General features: G+C 47.2%; 1 protein-coding gene across 1 annotated transcript in view; it reads right to left on the bottom strand.

Annotated features, from left to right (window-relative positions):
- LOC115519706 (E3 ubiquitin-protein ligase RNF220) overlaps positions 1 to 27,112 on the bottom strand; it is a 201,364-nt gene that overhangs the window by 50,463 nt on the left and 123,789 nt on the right. The window lies entirely within an intron of this gene.

Genomic DNA, 27,112 nt, shown 5'->3' with positions numbered 1-27,112 from the left:
AAGTAAATTTATTAAAGAATCACGTGAAGCCTTGGCAAGCTTTTGTCCCTGTTATCCAATCTTCTTCAACTGGAGCAGGAAGAGGAAAGTGATGGTGTACCTGTGGGCTGCAGGAAGCACAGGATAGCCATATGTTCTCCTGGATTTAGTGCATCAACCTTCTCAACAGCAAGTATTTAAAGCTTGATCTTTAAATATGATCTGACAGACAAGTAGGAGTTAGCCAAGTGGAAGAAGGTAAGGAAGAGACAGTTCTAAACTAGAACTAGTGGGGAGAGCCCAAGAAACGGCCTGCAGGTGGGCCAGCAAGATCTAGCTGAGGAGATCCAAGAATTACAGTATGGCCAGAGGGGAGACTAACTCTGGGGGAACACTGAGGGATGATTCCTGAGAGGTAAGCAAGGGCTGGCTGATGAAGGGCCTAGTAAACCCAGATCTTTGTCCTGAATGGGAATACATTTCCATGGAATCAACTGCCATCTACATTCTGTTGATTTTAAATTTGTATCTTTACCCTGGAGCTCTCCTGGGACTATCAGATTCTCATATCCAACTATCAGTGGATGTAAACGCCTGAAAATCAAACTATCCAATAGAAACTCCTCCTGGTCTCCTTCCAAACTTATTCTTTTTAAAAAAAAATTTTAATGTTTATTTAATTTTGAGAGACAGAGAGACACAGAGCATGAGCAGGAGAGGGGTAGACACAGAATCCGAAGTAGGCTCCAGGCTCTGAGCTGTCAGCACAGAGCCCGACGTGGGGCTCAAACTCATAAACTTCGAGATCATGACCTGAGCAGAAGTCAGTTGCCTAACCAACTGAGTCACCCAAGCGCCCCCCAAACTTATTCTTAATCCTAGCTCAGGCCTCTGCCCTGGTTCAGGTCTGCTTTCCATGATGCCTGTCTTTAACTTCCTTCCATAGATTCTGGCCTCCTCTCTTCTTTCTGGCCTTGTGTCCCATGGACTGATAGGTCAGTACCCACCCATGGTTTTCCTGATTCCGTCATCTCCCTTTTTTGTATGCAGCATTCCACATGCAGGCCCTACACAAATCTGACCATGCAACTCCCCTCCTTCAAAGTCTTCAATGGATCCCCATGCCCTCAGGGTAAACAAGATGAAAGTTCAAACTCCTTGACACCTAACTCACAGACTTCTAGTGAAGGATAAATGAGATAATGCACGTAAAGCATTTGGCACACCACCTGGGACATTTGGGGAATTCAATTAATAGCTATTATTACTAACATAATAATTTAATAATACATCATGTTGTAATCATATTCTAAGCTCCCTCCAACCTACATTCTGCTGCCCATCTTCCTCTTCATTCTCCTTTTGTGCCATTCTCCTCCACGCATTCTTCCATGTGCTCTGAGAGAACTCCTCTTTCAAGCCTTTATGTCCTCATCCATTTCATCCAAACTCATTTCATCCTGGAAGACCCTAGGCTTGTTTATTGTTTACTTGATCAACTCCCCATCATCCTTCCTCATGAGCATCTATCCACAAGTAGAGCAGCAGAGCAAAATTCTACAGACACACATTTCTCTTAGCAATAGTTACGTGGTATTGTAGAGAGAAGGGGTGACAATGACCCCAATCCTTAGTGGCAGTAGCTGATGGTAGAGATCAAAAAGCTACCCTGAGGCAGTGAGTCACAGACACCCAGAGAGCTGAGAAGTGGCTGAGCCAGAGAAAATGAGCCCCACAGAATGGCTGGCCTTTCTGCTGTGAAGGCTGGCTGGTCAGGAGGAGTAGAAGAACCAGTAAATAGGATGCTGCAAGGTACTGGGGAGAGACTCAATCTGTTGTTTAGTTAGCAAATATTATTGGGCACCCACTTTGTGCAGAAGATTTGGCTATGAAAGGGGGCTCATTGTTTAGTAAGGAATCAGACAAGTAAACAGAAATTACAGTACAATGTAATAAGTATCATAATAGCAGTGGGGGGGGGTGCCACTGAGACTTGGATTTAAAAAAGAGTCCCTTAATGAATTTCAGGGTGACAATTACATGTAATGAATATTCATGAGCACCTGCTCTGTGTCAGGCACTGTGCTGGGTGCTGAGGACACAGAAGACACAGAGATGAATGAGATGATCTCTGCCACCTAGTGGGAGGAGACAACCAAGCTAAAAAAATGCCACAAAGGCAGTCAAATGTCACATGTCTCCAGACTGCCTCCTCTTCCATTTAATGTGATAGGACTCATTATCATTTAATTCCTCAAGCTAGAAGCCTGGACATTATCTCTGACTCCAAGATTTATGTTTTAGATAAAACATAAAACATCCTGTAGAGGATGGATTAGAGGGAAAGGAAACTGAAGGCAGGGAGACTGGCTGAAGGCTGATGCAGTAATTCAGGGGAGAGGTAATGTCGCTGGCCTAGATTAGGCAAGGAGCCTTGGAGATTGGGAGAGGTGGCTAGAGCTGAGAGATATTTAAGAGTAGGATTAACAGAATTTGAACTGATGATTCAATGGGAGACTGAATGGATATACCAGTGAGAAAGAAGGAGGACTCCAAAATGATCCCAGGGCTGGGTGCCTGGCTGGCTCAGTTGGTAGAGCATGTGACTCTTGAGCTCTGGGTTGTGAGTTCAAGCCCCATGTTGGGTGTAGAGATTACTTAAAAAGAAAATCTTTTTAAAAAATGATCCCAGGTTTCTGGATTGGACATCTAAGATTGTGGTGTCATTTAATGAGATGGGAATGAAAAGAGGGAGAAAAATGATATGTATTGTACTTTAGGTATCTTCATGGAGAGATGTCCAGTGGATGACTGGAAAGTGATTTGGGAGCTCAGAAGGTTGACCCGGATTGAAGTTGAGATGTGGAAGCCACTGGCATACTGGAGTAGCATTTACATGCAAGTGGATTAGGTCACCCAGACAGGCTGTGTGCAGAGAAAAACAGAACAAAATTTCATTCATTCATTCATTCATTCATTCATTCAATAAATTTAGTGAGCACTTACCATGTTCCAGGTACTGTTCCAGGTGCTGGAAATACACCAGTGAACATGGAACTTACCTTCTACTGGTGGAAGCAGACAATGGACAACTACAAATAGGAAGTCAGAAAGGGATAGTTGCAATGAAGAAAAATAAAGCAGGCTACGGAGGTGCAGACTGATGGTAGGCGGTGAGGGAAAGGCTCTCTGAAGAAGTGACATTTGAGCAAATGTCTGAATGAAGTGAGCAAGAGACTCATGGAAATCTGTGGGAAGAGTGTTTCGGTCAGAGGAAACAAGGTCAAAGGCCCTGATGCAAGATACAGTTGGTGTATTAAGGAGCAGCAGGGCTGATGTGGCTGGAGTGCAGAGAGCATGTGGGAGAGGAGCAGGAAATGAGGGTGGAAAGAAGCCAGGGGCCAGACCGTGGGGTCCTGTAGGCCAGGATGAGGACACTGGATTTTCTTCTATGTGTGACAGGAAGGCCTGGAAAACTTTGCAGCAGGGAGTAATATAATCTGACTTATGTCGTAAAGGATTACTGTGGCTGCTAGGGTGGAGGACAGATTGTTGGAAGACAAGAAAGGAGGCAGGAGACTATTGCACTAGTAGAGTGAGAAATGGTGCCCTGCATTACCATATAAGCAATGAAGATGGTGAGAAGTAGTCTGAACACATTCCCATTGGCTGATACATTGGATAAAGAAAGTAAGAAGAGGTGCCAAGAATCATAGTAGAATTTGAAAGGAGACTTCAGATTTAGTTTCTACTCTGCTCTAACTCTGTGGTCTCAGGTATATACTTCACTATCCTATACTTCACTTTCCTATACTTTTCCATCCTATACTTCACTTTCATTAGTCCAACAAATATGTACGGAGTGCCTATGGTATGTAGCCCCTGTTCTAGGTGCTGGGCCTAACAGCTTAAATTCCAGTAGGAAAGAAAATAAGCAATTTAGGAAGTAATAAACATTACCAAATAATCAGTCAGCGTATGTCAGAGAAAGTGACAAGGAAAGGGGAGATGTGTAAGAAAATCCCCTGTGGAGGTGACATTGGACCTGAGTCATGAGTGGGAACTGCACCCCTCGCTGGGTCTGCCTCCCAGCTTTGTTGGGTGTTCACTAGGACAATGAATGGAAAAGCACGCTGACGAAAGCAGTTAAAAATGATTGTCTTAACTTGGCTCAGGTCTCCACCCAAAATATACACCCATCATTTCTGTTTAGACCTGAAAAAACAAACAAACCCACAACTCCTTCCTGTGTGCTGGGATGGTGCTTAGGGGCACCACCTTCTCCAGCACCTGTCTCTAGGATTCACAGGATTCACAGGATTATTCCAAAGATGCCAGATCTTTCAGGAGCTCTAGGTATCTAGAACCACCACCAAGTGCCATCCCACAAATCATCATTATGGGGCTGAGCTCCCCTTGGGGTCCAGGACAGAAAGCAGAAGGCATCTAAGTAAATGACTTTTGAAGGAATGGTCTAGAAAGGAATGCCCCTTTCATCTTCTTTTCTTCTCTCATGTCCCCATGGCCTCCCTTCTCCCTTTCTCTTGCTGTCTCTCAGCAGCCCCTCACACCTTCCCATAGGGTCCTGGCCAGCTGCTGCCCCTGGAGGTAGTGCAAAGATCCTGGGCTCTGCCCGGGTGAGGTCTAGGCTAGCCAGCCTAACTCAGCAGGCTTCGCCCACAGCCCCACCCTGACAGGCGGTGCCTCTGGCAGCAAAGTCATGGCCCTGACTCCTCTGTCTCCACGTTTAAGAACATCTCTAACTGCTCCTTGGATAGCTCAATTAGTAAAGTGAATATATTATATAAAGTCTAAAAGATTAAACTATCATTGTCAGCCCATAATTTCATGAAGAAGTCAGGGGACCGTATCCCTCTTATTAACTCTATAACAAATGTGATGAAAATGTTCAAATAGAATGTTAATGCAATGTTACGTGTAATTTTCCCAGGCGATTTTCTGCTGAAATATTTCTTTATTAATAGTAATTGAGGGTATAAATTATGAATGAGGCGATTTTCTCCTTTCAGTAGGAAAGACGTACTAATGGCAATAATTCTTTATAATAATTTTTGGGGAGAGTGTGGCGGGGAGAGAGGCTAGTCTAAAAACAGACAAAAGCCCCCTTCCCAAGTCTCCCTGGGGGGACAACACCTTTGCCACAGCCACCTCTCTTTAGCTCCACGTGCCCCAGACCGCCTGCAAGTGAAGTCTTTGTTCTTCATTAATTTTCCAAAAACCTCAAGGTCTGTTTGGAGGGCAGGAAGGAAGTTTTGCTTCTGGTCCTCAAATGGACCAAGTTCTGAAGACAAACTTTTCTGCCTAGAAACCGTTCTGATGACAAGACCGAAGCCAGACTCCTCTGCTGAGCTTCCAGGTCCAATCAGCCTGGACCCAAACCATTTTTGTAGCACCCTAGAATATTCAAGAAGGAATGGCCCTCAGAAGTCTTTCCATCTAATTCACCCATCCCTGTTTATCAATGAAAGGGAAAAAAGGGTAGAGAGTGGGGATGGGTTATTCTATGCTACACAGTGAGTTTTCAGGAAAGCAGGGGCTCAGCCCAAGGGACCTTCCACATGCCTCTGCATGTGGACAGCCTCCAAGCCTCTCCTGTCTTCAGCTTCATGCTTGTGGGGCCCCAGCCTGGGCATCCTCCTCATCTGTCAAGACCCAGCTCAAATGTGGAGCACCTACAATGAGTAGGTGGTCTCATGTGCTTTGGTCTTAGTCATGTGGCCTTGACTTCTGTTTAGGATTGTCACGGGTCTGGACAGAGCTCCAGGAAGGCAAGGGCTGTAGAGAAACACTTCCAAGTTCTGCAGAGTGGTTAGACCAGTGCATTTCTTCAAGATCTCTCTCCATTCAGGGATATCCCACTATACATTTTCCCATTCATTCATTAAACATCTACCATGTGCCAGGCACTGTGCCAGGTACCAGGGTTACAAAGATGAGTTTATCCAACAAGAATTAAGATAAATTTGGTGTCCTCACCAAAGATAGTAACAGGTACACAAACACCTATGTGAGATAACACATGCTTATTTCATAGCAAGTGTTTAATTATTACTGAATGTTTGAGGAACTGCCAGGCAGCCAGTGTGGCTGGAGTAGAGTGAGGGGAGGAGAGGTAGATCCTGCAGGACCTTGTGACCACAGTAAGGATTTCATCCTGAGCGAGAAGAACAGTCACTGGAGGATTCTCAGCAAAGGAGTGGCACAGTGTTACCTGTTAAAAAGAACACCCTAATGGATCACTAGTTGGATGTGGAGGTTGAGGGTGAGGAGGGAATCTAGGATGATTTGGAATTTTGGCTACAGTGACTCAGTGCCTGTTCACTGTGGTGTCATTCACTGAGTTAGAGACACTGAAGGGGGAGCCAACTAGGGGACAGAAGATAAGCTCAATTTTGGACAAGCTGAATCTGAGGAGTATGAGGGTCAAACAAGTGGGCATGTCCAGGGGCCTAGGTGGAATCTGGAGTGACAGGGTGAGGTTGGGCTCTATAGGCTGGTTTCAGTCAGTGGCCTCTGGGCTCACACAGTTCCTTGCACATTGGATTTCATCATCTGTGTTTACAAGTTTATTTCTCTCTACTAGACTTAAGCTCCTTGGGGCAAGAACTGGGACTGGTTAATTTTTCCTCCTTTGGTCACCAGCACAGGGCAGGGTATGCAGTTGCTGATGGCAAGAGTGCACTGAATGAGCAAATGAATGAATGAATGAATGAATGAATGAAGGATGGAAGGAAGGGAGGGAGGAAGGGAGGGAGGGGAGGCAATGCTTATGCTCTGTGAGGCATGACCTGTGGTCTTGGGGGCACCATAGAATCTTTCTGGATTGCTCTAAACCCCCCACCCCCATCTCCACCCAAGAAAGGGCAGGCTCTCTCCCAGTGTCCTGAAAGATCACGTGAGAAATGCTATTGATGACCTTAACAATTGCCATGATGTTGGGCATTCCTGATGTCATTCATAGGGCTCAGTCTGTCACTGCTATGAGTGCTTGGCCCTTCCTTGGAGCAGGAGAAAAGGTCCCCTTCAGGTTCCAAACTCTGGCTGGGGGCTATATGGTCAACTTGTGTTGACTCAACTGCCCCAGGATTCCACCCAGCTGGAAATCTCATCATATGCCCTTCCCTTCACCTTCTTGCTATGTCTAAATCCCCAGTGACTGGACAGAAATGGGGCCACTATAATGGGAAAACCTTGTTTTGTTCAAAATAATATTTTTCTAAGCCTTCTGTTTGGACTCTTCCTGGTTCCATAACCAGAGTCCATAGCAGGAACATCCAACCTCGTGCACCCTGATAAAGAACACAAACCCATTCCCAAGAACCCAGATTTCAAGAAAGAACCCTGATAAATGCTCTATGGACATATTCCAGGATAATTCCCCACCAGTTCTTCCCTGCCCTTTACCATCTCTGATTTTTCCTCTTTAGACACAAAAACCTTAGGAATATTCTAGTAGTCCTTAGCAGGGGCAAGGGCTGAGGCCTATATAACTGGGATGGCTTAGCTCTCTCCTCCGAAAACAGTGAGGATAGGGTGGGAAACAGAGCTATGTTAGTGATGTTCTCTGACTGACATAGTGACCTCTTGACCAGAGGCTACCAGGGTGACCTCCAAGGGCACCTCTATGTCTCCCCAAGCAGGGCCCTGGGGCCAGGAGGCCAGCAGAGTTCCAGAGGTCTTTTCTCCTCCCCCAGGGAAATCTGTCCATTAGTAGTTGCCCTCCAAATTAGGGTAATGTATGTGCTCCTGCACAGACCCCCTACAGTATAACAGTCAGCCCTGAGGCTTCTCCAGCTCTGTTTCAGATCCATACCACTTGTCCAGAGAGACCCCTTCCTCTATTCAATACCGGGTCACTTCTAGACAAGGAAAGCTCAAGACTAGCTCAAAGCAGGCTTAATGGGGAGGGGGAGACCGATCTGCAATCAGAGTGTTAAGTCCCCAACTCTAAAGCCTATCTTCTGGTCCCTTCCATGCCCTACAGGCCAGAGTCTGGGAAACAGGCAGGTTTAGCTAGAGAGTGGTTAGGACTTGATCCACACCCCACCCCCCAACACTTAGTCTTGGCTCCCCTGGGCACCCTCCTCCCATTTTGGCCCACTTCCTTGTTGGACCAACAGCTCGATCTTGATCTCTTGAACAGGAAGGTTGACTCCAGAGGGGCCTTCTCTGAAAGCCAATGCTAATCGGGTTAGGGGCCAGGCTAGGGCGCTGCACTCCCTCTGTAGGACCAAGTGCAAGTGAAAAAACGCCAATTACCAGATGACAAAAAGGGTCCCTGCCCCTGGGGAAGGGCAAGCTGGGGGGAGGGACGGGAGGGGCACAGTAACTGAACACCTTGCCGGAAATAGCTCCCATCAGTCCACTTAGGGAGCCATCAGCCCCGGCAGATTTATGGGCAGCGTGTGCCCCTCTGATAGATCGGACTATTTAAAGGCAGCCGAAGCCTCCATTTATATCAATGTGGAGCAGAGAGGGAGGGTGAGAGGCTGTGGCGGGGGAGTGAGGAGCAGCATTGGGGGCAAACCCCGAGGTGGCATAGTGGCTTCAGAGAAGAGGTAAGGCTGCTGGCCGTGAGGACTGGATAGGAGTCTCCAGATCAAGTCCCAGTGGTGCCCAGGGAGGGCCTGGAATGAAGGTTTCAAAGGCTTCCCAGTAGCGTCTCTGCCCCAGCTCCAACCCAGACTCTTTGCCAGCCCCACCAGCTGAATCGGGTAGCACAGACTGATGCAGAAGTGGAACTCCTGATTGGATTTCTAGCAGTGCCCCCACCCTCCCAGCTGCGGGGCATGCTTGCCCTCCATGCAACCTCCCCCTTGCCTGGGCTAAGAGAGAAGGAATTGGGTTAGGCTGGGGGCATTAGCCGCTGAGGAATGGCCTGCTGCCTCCTGCCTGTTTGTCCCCAGCCTGCACTTCCTGGGGGCAGATTAAGCTGCGCCCATCGCTCTCCCTGGCTCTGCCTGGGCCTTCCTCCCCTAACTCCATTACTCCCAGGCTGAGGTGCTTACCCGACCCATGGTGGTCCCACTGATAATTCACCTCTCAGGAAACTCTGCCTTTCTGACCTCTCATCACCTCCTCCCGCATTCCCGCTCCCACCCCACCTCCCACCTCCTCCCCAGGCTTCCAGATCTGTACCCAACTGGCCTTATTCTCCTGGCTCAGTAATAAACTGCTATCATTCACCAACATATTACTAGGAACAGAACCAACAGCTATCAGTTTGTTGGTTACTGATTCATTAATTCGTTCACTCATCCACTGTGCTGACTGAACACTCTACTGAGGGCCCTAGGCTGGGTACTGGGGATACTGAGCTAATTCAGGTACATTCCCTGTCCTGGAGGAACTTAAGATTGAAGGGCAGGTAAGCAAGGGAGCAGCACAACCAGACTTGTCCCTACAGGGTGGAGAATGGATGAATGGGGATGGGAGCAGAGATGGGAAAGCAGCATGGTGGTTCTCAACCCTGGCTGTACAATAGAATTAACTGGGGAGCTTAAAAATGATGATGCTCAGGGGCGCCTGGGTGGCTCAGTCGGTTAAGCGTCCGACTTCAGCTCAGGTCGTGATCTCACGGTCCGTGAGTTCAAGCCCCGCGTCGGGCTCTGTGCTGACAGCTCAGAGCCTGGAGCCTGTTTCAGATTCTGTGTCTCCCTCTCTCTGACCATCCCCCGTTCATGCTCTGTCTCTCTCTGTCTCAAAAATAAATAAAGGTTAAAAAAAATGATGATGCTCAGGCCACACAGAGATCAATTAAATACGAATCTCCAGGGAGAGATCCAGGCATAAGATTTAAAAAAGCCCTACCCCATCAGGAGATTCCAATGTCCTGGAGCCAAGGTTGAAAACCAGTGAATTAGATGTCTACTGCAATAGTCCAGGCAGGAAAAGATAGTGATCCACACAAGGGTAGCAATAATGTAGATGGAAGGGACAGGAAATTTGAGAACTGTTTCTCTTGCAGCTGTTTCTAACTGGTCACACTATCTGGTCTCCCATTTAACCAATACTCCCACCATTCGTCTCATATGACCTCAATCATGACTTCACAGAAGAAACTGAGGCCATCAGGTAAAACTCTGCAGGACTGGAAGTCCTTACAGGCAGGCAGCAGTTCTGAATTCACAGGGGTCTGTGGAGCTCTCACAGGATAGACACCTAATAGATGCTGAACTGAACTGACTAGTGGGCACCTAGAAGTGTGGGTCCCCAGCTGAGGAGACAGATGTGAGGAGAAAACACAGACTGGGGGGACACTAGCCCTGGGGAAGACCAAGGGGCTTGTGGAAGAAAAGAAGTGCAGAAAAGAGACAGAAGGACAACCAGAGAGGCAGAGAAAGGTGTTGTGGAGGAAGGAATAAACCAAGTAGCCAACTTTCCCTGCGATGCTGTCCTGGGTGTCCAGCCATTATCACTGAATTTGGACTTCACAGCCTTTTGAAGGAGGTGCTCTGTCTCTATTTTACAGATGGAGATCCAGGGTCCGAGAGTGTAACTCAGCTCAGGTGTTGTGAGGGGACCCAAATTTAGGAGCTAAGATGTGAAACCAGGTCTGTCCAATCTAAGGCATCTTTGCACTATGGCATACTATAGGACACACAAGGGTCACAGAGCCCAGTGACAGGGAATTTCAAGGATGAGGAAGGAGCCAACAGTATCAAATGCAGCAGCCTCCCCTCTTCCTGTTTACCTGGCCCCACTTCCCTGGATGGCCTTGGAACAGGTGCCATCAGGGCTGGGAGGAAAGCAAGGCACCCCTCAAGTCCTCAGCTTTTTTGGATAGAACCCCTTTGTCCACAATCAACTGTGCCACTTCAGCCGCCTCCCACAGCAGGCGGCCAACAGGCAGATCGGTTGGGGGTGGGGGCTGTGCCTGAGCTTCAGCTCAGCCCAGTTAGAGCATGCTCGGCTTGGAGGGGCCCAGCCTGGCCTTACCCCTGTGTCCCTAGGACGGTGCTGGGAGAGAAGGGGCTGCCTCCCTCCTCCCCAGTTCACAAAACCCTTCTAATTTGGTAAGGCCCTGGCCCATTGTCCCCTTCTTGGTGAAATATCCTGAAGCTATTCCCCATGGCCCTGGCCTCACGAAGCGCTCTCTTCTCTGGATTCCCACCATAGCTCTTTACTCAGGCCTGTGAGAACTTGATCACGGTATATTTCAGTTACCTGGTAGGTGTCTGTTATTCTCAGCCCCACTCAGGTCATCAGCAGCCCAAGGGCAGGGGGGGGAGTATGATTCTTGACTGGATCCCCGACATCCTTCTGTGGTGGTGTTGGATAAATACACATTGATGGAATGAATCAAGAAACTCTAGGACAAGGCTGGAAGGAGACATGTGGGGTGGAGGAGGGGAAGGTAGGAGAAATGAGGCCCTTTTTGATTCATAACGGCCCAAGCAGTGCACATGGCCCCAGGCTTTCTAGCAACAGTTTCCAGTCCTTAGGAAGAAACTTTTGGGGGCATATAGGGAGCTTGTGCCTGCCTTTTAGGGTTTCCTTGAGCTGAGCATGTTCCAGTTCCCTCCAGACACCCACTTAGCCCCTGTGGTTGTCTGGGACCTGCTGAGTCTGAGGCGGAGATTGAAACAGTGGCAGCAACGACATGGCCGGGAGAGGCTGAAGGCGCTCCTATATCTTTCCTCAGGAAATGGCCTCATAAAAGTGACAGGGAGACGCACCTATGGATGCTTGTTAAAGTTTTATTACTAATCACCTCCAAAGTCAGCGAGGCAGAGGGGGGGTTGGAGCTGGGAAATGGAGTCATCAGGGCCTGGGAGCAGGTGTCAGCTGCCTCAGCATCAGAGGCAGAGATGGCCCGGTGGGCTGAGGTGGCCCCAGCTCCCTGCAGCATCCTGGACTCCTCACCCTGCTCTGGGTCCACCTGGATGGGGCACTACCCCAGCGTTCTCCCACCTTGTGAAACGGAAACTGCCTCATTCATTCCCGTATCTAGTAGGTCACTATGCTGAGTTCAAACCTCCTCTGAAGCTACAGACCCATCCCTGCTCCTCCCTCCCAGTGCCACTGCTCTGGTCAGATGCATCATCTCTTACTTGGTCCATCTAGATGGCCTCCCAAAGGCCCTGCCTTTGGTCGGCCCCTCTAGACAACCTCTCCCACTGCTCCTGGGGTGATCCTCCCTCTTCAGTGACCTCTAGTTGCCTCCAGAATGGGTCTAATTCCTTGACAGAGCATGGGCATTCCTTCAAGGCTTGCACCCTTCCTTGATCTTTAACACAATTTTCCACTATTTCCCACCATGGCTGAACAATTAGAGTCTCCCCCCAAATCCATGTACTGTCTGCCAAGAAATTCCTTCTCCCCAAATGCTTGGTAAACATATGCTCTTTTTTAAGGACACAGCTCAGACATCTTCAGGAAGGCTTCCCTGACCTCTCAATGCATTCATCAATCACACTGTTTGATAATCGTGATTCTTTGTACAAGTGCTTCATAGAGTATAAACTTCTCTAGGGCAGGATTCATGTCTGATTCATTTCTCCATCCCCAGGAGTCTAGCTTGGTATCATGGTTTGCTGAGTGAAAGAATGAATGGAGAAGTGTTATGAAGTTTGCATTCTGCAGAGCCACTCGCTACACAAGGGTAGGGGCAGTGGCACAAGGGTAGGGGCAAGGCAGTGACGCCGGATCCCTGGGCTGAGCGAGAGATGGTGTGTCTGACCAGGGCAGTGGCACTGGGAAGGAGGGGCAGGGATGGATCAGATGGCTTCAGAGGAGGTTTGAACACAGCTTGCTGACTTGCTAGGTACAGGAGTTGAATAGGACTTCAATTATTAATTGAATAAGTCAATGAGGATTAAATGAGATAATGTGTGTGAAAACACCCAGACTCTAAAGACACTGTTTTCATTGTTCTGTTCCCACACATATCCTGCCAGTGTCCTTTTTCTTATCCTTTTGGTTACCACCACCTTTGTTCTCTGGGACCCAAACTGATGAAGGCAAGAAAGGAATCTGAGGATGCTGGAAAATCTTGAGGCTATTTTTCCTGTTTAGAAACTGCACCTGCTCCTCTAGTCACATTATGGTTCTTCCCTCTTCTGGTATCTGAGAGGTGAGAGAGGGGCGCAGAATTTTCACTCACTCAATTGGCCCTCAACTCAACCTTATATGGAAGATGCCCTTCTCTGGCCCTGGGCTCTGTGCTAGTGCTGGGGATGTAGAACCATCGGACAAGTTCTTGCTCACCACAGGTTCTCACCATGTCTCAGGAGGTGATACAGTTAGCAAGTGGCTACAGCCTTTTTAAAGGCCGCCCCACTCCGGAGCCCTGAGCTCTGCTGGTGGTATCTGGGTGGGCACTAAAGAGGACAGAAGCCAGGGAGTGTGGAGGGTCCTAAATGAGCTATGACTCAGCCTGGTCCGAGGGGGCCCAGCAAGCCTCAGCTCCCACCCCAGGAACAGCCCTTCCTGGAGGGAGCTCAGGGCTGATGGAGCAGTAGGTGGGGAAGGGGGGGCTCTGCCAGAGAGGAGGCGCCCTCAGAGGAGGCAGTATGGGGCCACTTCACCACACTTCTCTGTATAGGCCCATTCTCCCTCACAAAGCACAGGTCACCCTCTTGCCTCCAAAGCAGGCAAGTGAACAGGGTCAGGGGTCTTTGGAAATTATCTGCCCAGGGCAAAGGGAATGGCATTTGATGCAGAGAAGCGAGCATCCTCAAAAGTGGGCCAAGATGCCTTGATGCCCTAGAGCCAAGTCCCTCCATCCACCACCCTGGATTGAGAGCAGTTTCAGTGGGCACAGCTCTCCCCAACTTTGCTCTGCTTTCCATGAGTCAGAGCTGTGGCTCCTCTGCCTCCCAGGCACCACCCACCCACTCCAGCCCCAACTCCTTTTCCTTCTGGGCTAGACGGAGGTCTCCCCTGAGGTGCCCCCTGCCTCACCTACATGAGCTTGGTCTGATCCTGTGGTGCTGCCTGCCCCCCCTTCCTCCTTTTCATCTCTATATATCTGTCTAATGAACATTTCAATAAGCCGAGCACAGCTTTTTCCACTTAATAAGCAGAGTGCTGACTTCATTGCGGCTTTGCTCTTCACTTATCTGTTCAGGGCCTTAAATCACTCCTAGGAAAAAGCTTAGCAAAGGGAAACCTGGTATCCTGGCTATTGGCTGCTCCTGTCAGCACCCTTCCCTGCTGGGGCTGAGGGGATGCCCTGCTTCCACAGAAAAGCATGAAAATGCAAATAAACTCATGGTAGCCAAGAGACAGGAAGGCTAAGGCCAGAGGCCAGGGGTGTCAGAGCCACCACCTTTGAAGGAAGTTCTAGAGGCAAGTGGATATGGCACAGCACAACCAGCCGGGGGTATCCTGCTCCAAACTGGGGATGAAGTGGGGTTGCAAACCAGTGAAGCTCTGTAAGGGAGACATTCTGAGAAAGGTATGTTTAATGAACATCTACTATATGCTAGGAACTATGCTAGGTGCTAAGGACAGAATGGGGAACAAAATTATCATAGGCCCTGCCCTCATGGACTTGCTTTCCAGCAGGAAACAAAAACATTCAACAAATAATTTCCTAAATAAGGTCCGTGAGGGACAATGACAGGTGTTATGGTAATAAACAATGGGGACTGGGGAAAGCTTCCCTTAGGAAATGAGGTTTAAGCTAAGGTCTGAAAAAGACTGGTTGAGACAGGTGACAGGTAACTCAGGAGAGACCGGAATAGCCCAATAACTGCTCACTTTCACCAGTTACATGTTGTGTAATTGTTATGTGTTGAGACCACATAATGTAGTGGCAAAGGACACAGACTTTGGAGTAAGACACACCTATGTATGAATTCTAGCTGTGAATTTACTAGTTGTGTGATTTTGGGGAAGTTAGTTAACCTTTCTATGCTGTCGTGTCTTCATCTGTAAAATGGGGTTAAAGCACCCACCTTGCAGGACTCTTGTAAAAGGTTAAACTTGATCCTCATTGTAAAGAATGTATACAGTACCTGGCATGTAGGACATGCTCAATAAGCAGTAGATGCTACTACTAATAGTATTATCATATGCATCTATTTTCCCCCCTTAGTCTACCATGAGGTCCTTGAAAGCTTAGACAAAGTCTTACAGGTTTTGTGTCTGATTAGACAGAAGAGATAGCTATTTCACATGGTGCAAGGACTCTCCCAGAAAAGAGCACCAGGCATCCAGCCAAAGAAAGGCATGACCCTTGGAGTATATGAGCATATATGGTGGGGGATGGGCCATGGGATGCTGTGTTCCAGGATCCTTCTGGATCTAGTTGGCAGGAAGACTTCAGGGCAAAAGGGCACAGACTCAATTAAATGTGAGCAAGTGCAAGGCAGCGCCTTTTGTGATAAACACATCAAAATTCCCTCTCCAGTGTTCAACTCTGCATGGTCAGCCACGGTTCTGGCAAAGGACCTGGAAATCCTTCTTCATTTAGACAGTTCCCCGAGGCTGTTGGCTAAAAGACTAACAGAGCCGTGAATAAGATATTAAAGAAGAAGGAGAACATACTTCTCGAGGTGTCCAGCTGGAGCAGTCCTATCTGCAGGGCTCTGCTGTGTCAATCTGTCCTGTCCTAGAGAAGATCCAGGAGGTGCGAAACTTCCTTACTAGGAAAGGTTAAATGACTTACTCTCAAGTCTGCAAAGCTGAAGGCTGCTGGGGGATGTACAGGAAATCACAAACAGTGTAGAGAAGGTGATTAAAGACTTACTCATGAAATCCTGAAACCCTAGGCAAGTGGGTTTGCTTTGGAAGCTTGAGCACATTTGAGTTGAACAAAGGTGATTGCTATTTAACACAGTGGCCAGTAAACTTAAATTCATTAGCCCAAGTGGTGGGTCTAGCGGAAAACATAAATGAATCAAAAAGTATTTGGACAAATTTATGAAAGACAGTCATATATGCCTGTTTAATCAGGGTTTGTTCAGTGAATGAACCAATGAATATGAATGATCCTGGTTTTCAAGGTATTTCAATTCAATACAATAAATATTCATGGAGTACCTACTATGACAAAGCATTGTGCAGGATGTAAACCTGAACAGTTTCTATCTAGAAGCTTACACTTTTATAAGAGGATTAGAAAGAACAGTGTCAACACAGGGAGAACGCAGTGAGTGCTGTAAGAAAAATGCATGAGACCATGGGTACTCACAGAAGGGAGAAATTCTGTAAGGTTTAGAAAAGGGATCAAAAAAGATTTTATGGAGAAGGTGATAAGGAAATAAAGGTATCCCAGAACAAGGAAATGACAAGTTCCAAGATTTGGAGGTGAAAAAATAAAAGAATATGTTTAAGTACTAATAATAAGCATAGTAAGAAGGGGTGGGGAGGAGGGAAATAGGGAGTGAGAGAGATACTTAGAACAGAATAGTGTCAGTCCAATAGCAAAGGAAAGTCTGTGCTGCCCTATAGGGAGTAAAAAAGCAGAGTCAGAATTCCCAAGGCAAGATCTTCCAGATCCTATGACAATCAGGCCCTGAGATGGAAAGGAGCAGACAGAGATTAGGGTAGTTCTTAAATTTAAGACTCAAAATAACCGGTAGATTTCAGAGCTAAGCAGAAAGAAGCTCCTTCAGCTCAGCCCCCAGAGAGATGCAGAATGAGGTCCCATGGTTCCCCATTAACACAGAGATTGTCTTTGCCATTTCTGGCCTCCTGGGGTTCTTAGTGAGCAAGAACATTGAGCCCAGTTGCATTGTGAGCTCCCTGGGTACTCCCTCCCTGTCCAGCAACATTTGTACAGAGGGGAACTTTGATTAAAAATGAACATTAGGAGGAGCCAGGAAGAGATAAGAGAGGAAAGGAGATATCCTAAATAGGTCCACCAGTGTGTGTGTGTGTGGGGGGGGGGTGGGTTGCAATAAAAAGAAGGTAGGTTTACCAGAGGACAGTGGCCAAATCTTAGGACACAGAAGGGAGTCATTTGTTCACTCAGGCTGTTATTAACTAGCAATTTATGGGGCATGTTTTATGTGCCAGGCACTGTGCTAGATCCAAGGAAATACAGTACCTGTCTTTAAGAAGCTAAAAGTCTGGTATGGAAGAAAAACATATGGACAGATCATTAGAAAATGGTGTGGTTAGAAAAGTAAGTTCTGGGTAGGTACAAAGGGGGGAATGGTCAGCAACATTAAGGAAGGCTTTAAGGAAGATATGTCACTTGAGCTGCATCTTGGAACATGAGTAGGAGTTCAACAGGTGGATGAAGGGATAGAGCTCATTCATGGGAGAGGGAAGGGTATGTGTAGTCAAGGGGGTAAAAATAAATTGGTATTTGCAAAGGAAGTACTTCAATATGGCTGGAATTTAGGGTATGCATGGAGGCGCCATAAGGGCTGAGACTGGGGAGATGGGTGGGGTCAGCTCATAAAGGGCTTTAAATGCTGTACTAACGAGTCTGGACTTGATCCTGTAGGCAAAAAGGAGCCATTGAGGGAGTTAAGGAAGAGGTGAGGCATGATTGGATTTGCAGTATAGAAATATCACTCTCAGGCGCCTGGGTGGCTCAGGTCATGATCTCATAGTTTGTGAGTTCCAGCCCCGCTTTGGGCTGCGTTGGGTTCTGTGCTGATAGCTCCGAGCCTGGAGCCTGCTTCAGATGCTGTGTCTCCCTCTCTCTTTGCCCCTCCCCTGCTGATGCTGCTGTCTCTCAAAAAATGAATAAATGTTAAAAAAAAAAAAAAGAAATATCACTCTTGAAACAGTGTGGAGAAATTAAAGAATCAGAATTATTGGCAGGGAGACTGCGAAGGAGCTATGGCAAAAATCCAGGAGAAAGGATGAGAGGTCTCAGCTAGAACAATGGAACAGGGAAACAGTGGGAATAAAGAGGAAGAGATCAAACAGAGTGAAGAGGTGAGTGGGGAAGGTGAGCCGGGAAGGCCACTGCCTTCTACCTGCTTGCTGTGAAATTCCAGCCAGGACCTAGACTGGTTCTCCACCTGGCTGCATGCAAGGACCTGTTCCGTTATGGAGCATTGGGTGGCCTGGCCCCACAGGTTTGCCTCAGATGATTTCTGGGCAAAAGATAGATCTTTTTGCCATTCCATTCTCCTGTCATTTGATTCTGGGCCCCTGATCAATGCCCCACTCCTATCCCAGCCTGTTTCCTGTTCTTGAATCTAACATCAAAGCTCTTCCTTCTGCACACTGAAGAAGCTATCAGGATGGCTCTTGGCTCTACAGGACAGACAGCTTTGTTGAGCATGGATAGACCAGGGAGTGTAATCTTGAGACACATGTCAGGATTCCTACTCTGCTTAGCTTGGGGCCCGATACTGTACTCAGGGAGTGAATCAGCAGAGGAGTAGGGCGAGGGAGAAGGACACTCCCTATGCAGTGATAAGAGGTTTTCACTTTTTGGCCTGTCTCTTCTCAGTGCCCACCAGGCTGTCAGCTCCCTACATTCTAGGCTTTGCCTCTTCAGAGACTCTTGCTCTTTGTTCTGGTAAGCCTGAGTGGACAAGGAGATCCAGCCTTCCTCATCTCCATCCTGCCTCCATTTTAGGAGTAGGGGCTGGCAGAATCTGTTTGCCCCTCCAGTTCTACGTACCACCCTTCTCCATCCTATCCTATGCCCAGGAAGCTGACCACAATGGACTGCCTCAAACAAGCTCCCTTGCCTTCAGGATTCTTACTGGGTTTGACACATAGAGGACATTAGTGAACAGGAGGAGAGAGGCAGTTGGGATAATATTATCCTGGCTCCTTCTTCCTCTACTGAAGGTCACAGCTCCTAAGCACAGCCATAGTTGTAGCCACAGCTCTGTCTGGGATTTGGCACATGCTCCCTCAGGCCAAGGAGTGGTAACAGCTCCCCTGCTGCACTTTACCTTCTCTTTGCAAATAGTCCTTTCCTCAGATGTTCCTCAGTTACGCCATTTGTGGATCTCTGTTTTCCCCTAGAATTCTAATACTGCAGGCATCCTCAGATGTATCACACTAGCTAGACATATTTGTTCTAACAAGTTCTTTTCAGTTCCATCCTACTTTGTCTACCATGGACTTTTTGGGATTGTATTAGTAAATGCCACTCCTTTCTGGGCTGATGGGCAAACTGTAGAGAAACCAAACAAATTTTATTCCATGCTCTTGGCCTGGGCAGCTTCTCATATAACTTTACTTAGATGTTCATTCCTATAGCTTTGCAGAGTACAATGGCTAAAAAGAAGCTGGGGCACCTGGGTGGCTCAGTTGGTTGAGCATCCAACTTTTGATTTCAGATCAGGTCATGATCCAAGGGTCATGGGATCAAACCCCACCTCGGGCTGAGCTCCATGGTGAGCTGAGCATGGAGCTGAGCATGGAGCCTGCTTAAGATTCTCTCTCTCTCTCTCTCTCTCTCTCTCTCTCTCTCTCTCTCTCTCTCTCTCCCCCTCTCTCTGCCTCGCCCTTTTCCCCTGCTCACTCTCTTAAAAAAAATAAATAAAAATAGAAGTTAAACTGAGACACAGAAAATGTCAGAACTGGGAAGGTGGGTGGTTTGAAGCATTCATTCATTCTTATAGTTAGCAAATAGTTGTAGAGCACTTACCATGTTCTAGACACCATGCTACGTACCATGGATTCAACAAACAATAAACAAAATACAATCTTGGTCTCACTGTGCATGTGATTTTGTTGGAGAAACAAAGGAGTAATTAGGCAATTATAATAAGATAACCTTATTAGAGGGGTGTGTATGGGGTGAAGTGGAAATACACAAATGTGGCACTTATCCTAATCTTCGGAGGTGGGACACAGAAGGCTTTCCAGAGGAAGTGAGTCCAAGCTATGATCTGAAGGAAATCTTGGGAGTTGACAGGAGTGAAGAGTTGGGGGGAAGGAGGGAACAGCATGTACAAAGGTGAGGAGTTGGAACCTGGTGTGTTGGAAGGCTGAGAGTCAGTCAGTATGAATGGAGTTGAAGGTCAGGGGTAGAGTGGTGAGAGATTAGTCTGGAAAGGTGGTAGACCAGATCATATATAGCCTTCTAGACTGTATTAAAGAGTTTGGACTTTGTTCTGAGAGCAATGGGGAGCCACTGGTGGTTTTTAAGTAGAGAATGAACACGATCAATTTTGTATTGAAGTAGCTGGTTGTACTGTGGTTGGAAGAGGCAAGATAGGACCAGGGGGCCATCTTGGAGGCTGGGACAGGGACAGGAACAGGAACAGAGACAGTGAGACTTCATAGAATATGGACTGGTTAGTGATTGCATGGGGAGAGGGAGGAAGACAGAAGAGTCAGGGACTGCTCCCATTTCTGACTTAGTGTCTGTGGAGAGGGGACATAAATAAGGAAGAGGAGAGGAGCAGGTCTGACAGGAGGTTGAAGGTGTGTTTCATTTCCATTCTTGAAGAGATGTTGAGATGGCATGTCCGAGTATAGCCTAAAGGAAGCCAGTTACAGGGATCTGGAGTTTCCATGTTCACAAGTTTTAAGTCTGCTACTGAGCTCCTTTCTCTGAGTACCCCAAAATTGTCTTGGATGAGGTTTATCAGAACCACCAAGCAGCTTCCATACTTCCTGTTTCAATAGCCTGCTGCCTGTTCTTTGATGGCATCTCCCATCACTGGAGGGGCACTAGCTTCTGCTTGCATACATCAAACCAGTTCCAACTCTGGGTCAGGGCCCCACAGGGCTCCCATCCATCTCCCATAAGGAGGTAAGATGGAGGTGCATGTCAGGAGGAAACAAAATATATGGCTTGGCTTGGTTTGTGGAATGTCAGCCTGAGGAGCTCTGCATTATGGAGTAGGCAAGTCTGGGAGCAGGAATGAGGATTCTGAGCAGAGAAGGACCATGGTGAAATTGTAGCCTTACGATGTGTAACCTGGTGGTGATGTGTAAGGTGAATCGGAGGTAAGGGGACCAATGGGGAGGTTGTTATAATAATGTAGAAAGTGGCTTTTTTTTTCTGTATGGGGGTTTTCTAATGCTAACCAAATTACTAAAGATTTAAAAATTGATAATGTGGGTGATGGTTTAAGAAAATGGGTATAGTCATTCACTATATGAGGAGATTGTGAATTGGTATAACATTTTTGGAAAGCTGTCTATCACTATGTATCAACAACTTTTTAAAAGTTCATACCATCTGACACAATAATTTCTTTGCTAGGAATATAACCTAAGGTAATTATCAGAAATTCAAAAATATGTATGCTCAAAGATGTTCATCAGTGTGTTATTAATAATAGCAAAAGAAAGAAAGGAAGGAAGAAAAAAAGACAGAAAGAAAGACAGAAAGAAAGAAAGAATCATCTAAGAATTCATCAAAGGGAGAAGGGTTCAATAAATTAAAATGCAAGGAAATAAAGAAAATAAATGTTTTAACATCACTGGAAAAAAAGGGGTTGGCAGCATATTTAAATAGAATTAGAAAATGCTTGCAATAGAGTGATAAGTGGTAAAATCATGATACAAATGAAATTTAGTATCCTGGATTGAATCCTGGAACAGAAAAAGATATTGGTGGAAAAACTATGGAAATCCAAATATAGTCTGTAGTTATAGCTTAATAGTTTAGTTAATAATAACATTGTACCAATATTAACTAATTCTTAGTTCCAACAAATATAAGATGGTGATCTAAGATGTTAACATTGGGGAAGCTGGATGAGGGGTATATAGGAACAATTTATATGATTTTTGTAATTTTTCTGTAAATCTGTAGCTAACTTTTTTTAATGTTTATTTTTGTGTGTGTGAGAGAGAAAGAGACAAAGCATGAATGGGAGAGGGACAGAGAGAGAGAGAGACACAGAATCTGAAGCAGGCTCCAGGCTCTGAGCTGTCAGCACAGAGCCCAACGTGGGGCTCAAACCCATGGACCGTGAGATCACGACCTGAGCCAAAGTCAGATGCATACCCAACTGAAATACCAGGTGTGCAGTAGCTAACATTTTTTGAAGCTTACTACACATCAGGCATTGTATAAACTACCTACCTTCCTTATAATATTCCCTTTAATCCTCATTACTATCTTAATGAGGTAGGTACTATTAAAGCCCATTTTACAGATGAGGAACCAGAGGCTCAAAGTCATACAGTTTTTAAGTAATATGGCCAGGATTCAAATTCAGATATTCTTGACTCTAAGGTCTGTGCTATTTCAATTCTTCATTGAAAAAAAGAAATGCAGTACCAAATGGTTAATCGTGGCTATCTCTGGAAGGTCGAATCACGTTTCCTTTTTTCCCCCATGGGGGCTGTTGTGGGAAGAAAAAGGATAGGGGAAAGAAAGGATAGGACTTCCCATCTGATGGTGCATGGGTGATAAAGTCAAGAATTGAAGACGGTAGCACATTTTGGTGTTACTTCCAGAGAAGGGGCCAGTTTTGGTGGGCACTGGGGAAAACAATGACTTTGGCTTCTGCTCTGCTGGCATAAAGGTACTATGGGATATCCAAAGTTCCATGAACAACCTGAGTGGGAGGTCAAGGCCTGCCTCAGGGTCCTCATGGTTCTGGGAACCATGGGTTAAGTATGCTATGTAACACTAGGAGGAGGCACACATTCAGGGGTGGAGGGTGGGGATGACATGAATGGGACCAACCCAACCAGGGAAGCATTGCAGGGAGGGTCAAGAATTTCCTGAGTGTCTCCGATAAGTTGCCACCGAAGCTGATCACAGGCTTATATTATGCTTATGATCCATACAATACAAGCTTATGATATACTTTGGTACATCTCCTGCAGCCTAATCTTGGGGCTGGGCCAAGGCGGAGCACCTATCTTGGGCAAATCCTCAGCGGATACAATTTGGCTTTCTGGAGAGGTTCCTGCTCCTAAAGGTGGAAAAGCGATTTTTCTGCATCTGTTTAGAATCTCAGGCTCTCCTGATTTCCTCATTTCTTTTTCCTCCCATTAGCTCATCATTAATGACAAGCCCTCAGATTCTCCCTAGGCACCGAGGGAGGAGCTTTACCCTTGTTTTCCGTGAGTTTGGGGACACAAATGCTGCCAGAATGCTGCAAAATCAAGGGCAGCTGTTGGCACTCAATGGCTTTCCCAGCTAATGCACCCCGAGACTGGCACAGAGTGGGTTCCCCCCAGGGGATGTCTATCTAATCCTAAATACCTCCACCTGCCTCCACATCACACCTGCCTCACACAGCAGCAGGTAGGAGAGGTCAGACCCGGGCCCTCTGGGTTTTTTCTCTGGGTCAGCCTTTAGCCACCTTTCTAAAACCCCGTGGACTTCCTGGCCTTGATAAGGGGACCACAGAGGACACCAGTCAGCAGTCAGAAAGGTTCAGGTGTGCACTTAGGCTCTCTATGCTCTCTCCTTGATCAATTTGCTCTCTTTTTGGGCAATAGGCCCTTAGGGCCTGAAAGCCTCCCTGGCTTTTGCCCTGCAGAGGACTAACTCCAAACTTCTCAGCTGGCTCCAAGTCCCTGCAGAGCTATAGGCTGAGGACAGGGCTCCTATGGTGGCTTGGAGCCCTTGCTGCTTCTCTTTTTGGAGGTTGGACAGATGGAGCCCAGGCATAGGATAAATAAACCAATTAAATCTGAGAAAACAATGTCCTGCTACTTCTCTCCAGAACCACTGCTCACCCCCTGAGTCAGACTGAGGTTGGGTCTGTCTGAGAGCTAAGAAACTGGTGTGGGGACTCTCCTTGTCCCTGGCTAGAGACCCCCTCCTTTAGGCTGGCCCCCGTAGTGTGGTGTGTTTTCTTAACGTGGTGAACACATGTCTCTGGAGGATCATTGTTTTCTCTCTGAGGTCCTTCAGTCAGAATGGGAGAGGCCAGGTGTTCCCCAGCTAAGAGGTGGGGAGAGGAAGAGGAAGGGGGTTGTGAGACTGGGGAGGCAGAACTGGGAGGGATGACAGATCAGGCTGGTTGAAGCTGGGGGAGAGGGAGGTCGTTCCTAGACTTTAGAGACTTGAGGCTGGTGAATGCCTCCTGAACACACCAGGATCAGCCTGGGAACAATGTGATGCAAGAGAGAGATTATCCCTTTTGGAATCTGCCCCTTTTGAGAATGACAGAAAAGTTGGAGAGAAAAAAAAAATCCCACCATAGATAAAGATGCTGTGCCTCTTTTACTTAAATTTGACCTGTCTTTAGCAATGATTCACAGAGATCCTCCTAGATTGTAAGGTGCTGTGCTAGCCGCTGGGGCTAGAAACTAACAAGATATGGCCTAGCTAGAGAAGACAGCCATACACATATACTAAGCATGATAAAGCTACATTGTGTCTGTTCTGATGGTGGCAGTGAACCAAGTGCATATTGGGAAGAAGGGCTCATTTATGCCTAGAAGGGTTGGAAGACTTCACAGAGGAGAGGACCTCTGAGCTAGGTCTTAAAGAATGATCAGGAGTGTACTGATGGAGGCCGAATAAAGGAGTTGGCGGTGGGGGGTGGGGAGGCGCTTGGGTAGACGACACCCAGGTAAAGGGTGTGTGAGAATGCTTGGAGACTTGGAGGGCTTGGAGATTATCCTGGAGCAATGAGGAGCACTTGGAGGGCTTTAGGCAGGTATTAGAGTGGGATTCTAGCAGCATTGTGCTACCAGCAGGGTAGAGGATTGGTGGGGGAAAGAAAGACTGAATGGTGAACAACCAAGTTGGGAGGATTTTTAGATAATATAAGTGAGACATACTGAAGACCCCATACTGAGCTAAGTTGGTAGCAGGGGCTAGAGATGAGGAGGCATACATAAGGGATGATAAGGAATCCATAAGATTTAGTGACTGATGGAACATGGGAGATATAAGGCCAAGAGAGAAGACAGTGAGGATGCCTAGGTTTCTGGCTTACATTCCCTGGGAGGTGTGTGGTGCTGTTCATGCTGAGAGAGACATAAAGGATAGAGAACAAGTTGTGTGTGTATGTGTGTGCATGTTGAGGTGTCATAATGCTGAGTGGAGATTGAGCTTTGGTCTAAGTGGGGATATTCAGTATGCAGTGGGTTTATGGATCTACAGCCTCTGTACCAAATATCACTCCAGGATTTCATGACTGGGTAATTGAAAGGATGATAATGTCATCAACAGAAATAAGGACCACTGAAGGTGAATTATGATGGGGGTGGGGCTAGATGATGGATTGAATTCTGCAATGTCTATGGGACATGGCACTGAAGATATTCACCAGGCAGTTGGAAAAAATGGGATCAGAGCAGCTAGAGGTCAGATCTGGAGCTTTATATTCAGAAGTCCTCTAAATAAAGATGATGGCTGCAGCTGCAGAGCGGATGAGATCATCAGATTCAAGTGTATACGGAGAGCAGAGGGTCAAAGACAGAACACTGGAAAACACCTACTTTTATTTAGGGCGGGAGGAGGGCAAAAAGCCAGAGAAGGAGCTGTCTGCAAGAATCAGGAGTATGGTACTAGAGAGAAGAGTTTCCAAAAGGTGGCCAGCAGGTTAGCTGAAGAGGTGCTGAGAAAGGCAAGGACTAAGATAGACTTAGGGATTCAGATGCATGACCTTTAAGAGAACAGATCCAATGAAGAAAGACGAAGGGATGATGGCAGAAATGAGCCAGTGCTGAGAAGTGAAGATGGTTAAGTTATAAACAACCCTTTGAGCCATGAGATAGTGAAGGGTACAGATATTTTAAATGCGGAAGACATGGGGCACCTGGGTGGCTCATTCAGTTGAGTGTCTGACTCTTGATTTTGGCTCAGGTCATGATCTCACAGTCATGAGATGGAGCCCTACAACAGCTCTGTATTGGGCATGGAGCCTTCATGGGATTCTTTCTCTCTGCCCCTCCTCTGCTTTCCCGCTGTGTTCTCTCTCTCTCATAAAATAACATAACATAAAATAAAATAAAATAAAATAAAATAAAATAAAATAGGGGAAGACTTGGCCCAGTTGCATTTTTGTGATGCACACAAGGACACATCTCCACTTTAGTTGTCTCATGGGGCTGTTGCAATGCCCTTCCCCTGTCCTGGGACCTCTTGTGTTCATAGATCCCTAGGGCCAGTGTGCCAGTGATCCCTGGAGGAAGGGTCCCCTTCCACCTGTGACACTCATGAACACCTTGATGCATTCCTCCCTTCTTTCTGCCCCGACTCCTCCTCTTCCTTTGTGAAACAAACATTTACTGAACACCTATTCCATGTCATCTGCGTTAGGGGGCACAATAAGGCTGAGAGGGGAAGCATGGCAGGGGGGCAGGCCAGGCCGCAGCAGTAAGCCGTCTGAAGTAGGCAGGAGCAGGTGTGGGAGAGGGAGGGTGGCTCTAAGGACTGTGTTTGAGACAGAGACTCCAGGCCTTTGAGACTGACTGGAAGAGGGCTGAGGGGAAAAAAGGGACAGATGTCGCCTCAGAAGTTGCAGCACTGGGGTGCCAGTGTGGCAGGGTCAGGAGTGAGCCCCAAGGCCTCTCTTGCCTGCTCACAGCCAGAGCTGAAGCAGGCACTCCATCTCGGGGTAACATGATCCTGTAACGCAGGGCTCCTCTGATGTGGGCTGCTTGCCTTTTACAGCATTAGGGGAGCAACATTTCATGGAAAATTCAATAAATCCCCCTGTACAGCCAGACGTCTGTAAACAATGGCTTCCAAATTCAATCAGGCTGGGGACCCGCAGCAGCATTTATGAGCTCTAACGTGGAATATTATATAGGGGAGTGAGTAGCGGGGGCTGGGGGAAGGGCTTCCTGGAAGATGAGCACTCCTGTGTGGCTCCTGGACTCAGATCCTGGCAGCGGAAGTGATTCTCCAGGTAGAAAGCCTGACCCTTGGGACTCTTGGGCTGGGCCCAGGGGTCCCTGAACCAAGGCTCTGGGCTTGGGGAGGAGGACAAGGGATTCAGCCTTTGGTACTGGCTGTAAGGAGGCTGAATGGTCAGAACAACCAAGGCTGGGAGTGAGTTCCCCCAAGCCTCCCACAAGTCGCCCACCTGACGATGTGCAAGAGCCACCAAGGTGTACTTCCTATTTTTGCAACACGTGAAGGCCCTACAGCTTTTTTTTTTTTTTTTTTTTTTTTAATTTTTTTTTTTCAACGTTTATTTATTTTTGGGACAGAGAGAGACAGAGCATGAACGGGCGAGGGGCAGAGAGAGAGGGAGACACAGAATCGGAAACAGGCTCCAGGCTCTGAGCCATCAGCCCAGAGCCCGACGCGGGGCTCGAACTCGTGGACCGCGAGATCGTGACCTGGCTGAAGTCG

This window comes from Lynx canadensis, chromosome C1 (assembly GCF_007474595.2).
Source record: "Lynx canadensis isolate LIC74 chromosome C1, mLynCan4.pri.v2, whole genome shotgun sequence".
Taxonomy (NCBI): domain Eukaryota; kingdom Metazoa; phylum Chordata; class Mammalia; order Carnivora; family Felidae; genus Lynx; species Lynx canadensis.
This window is presented reverse-complemented; position numbering and strand designations above follow the sequence as displayed.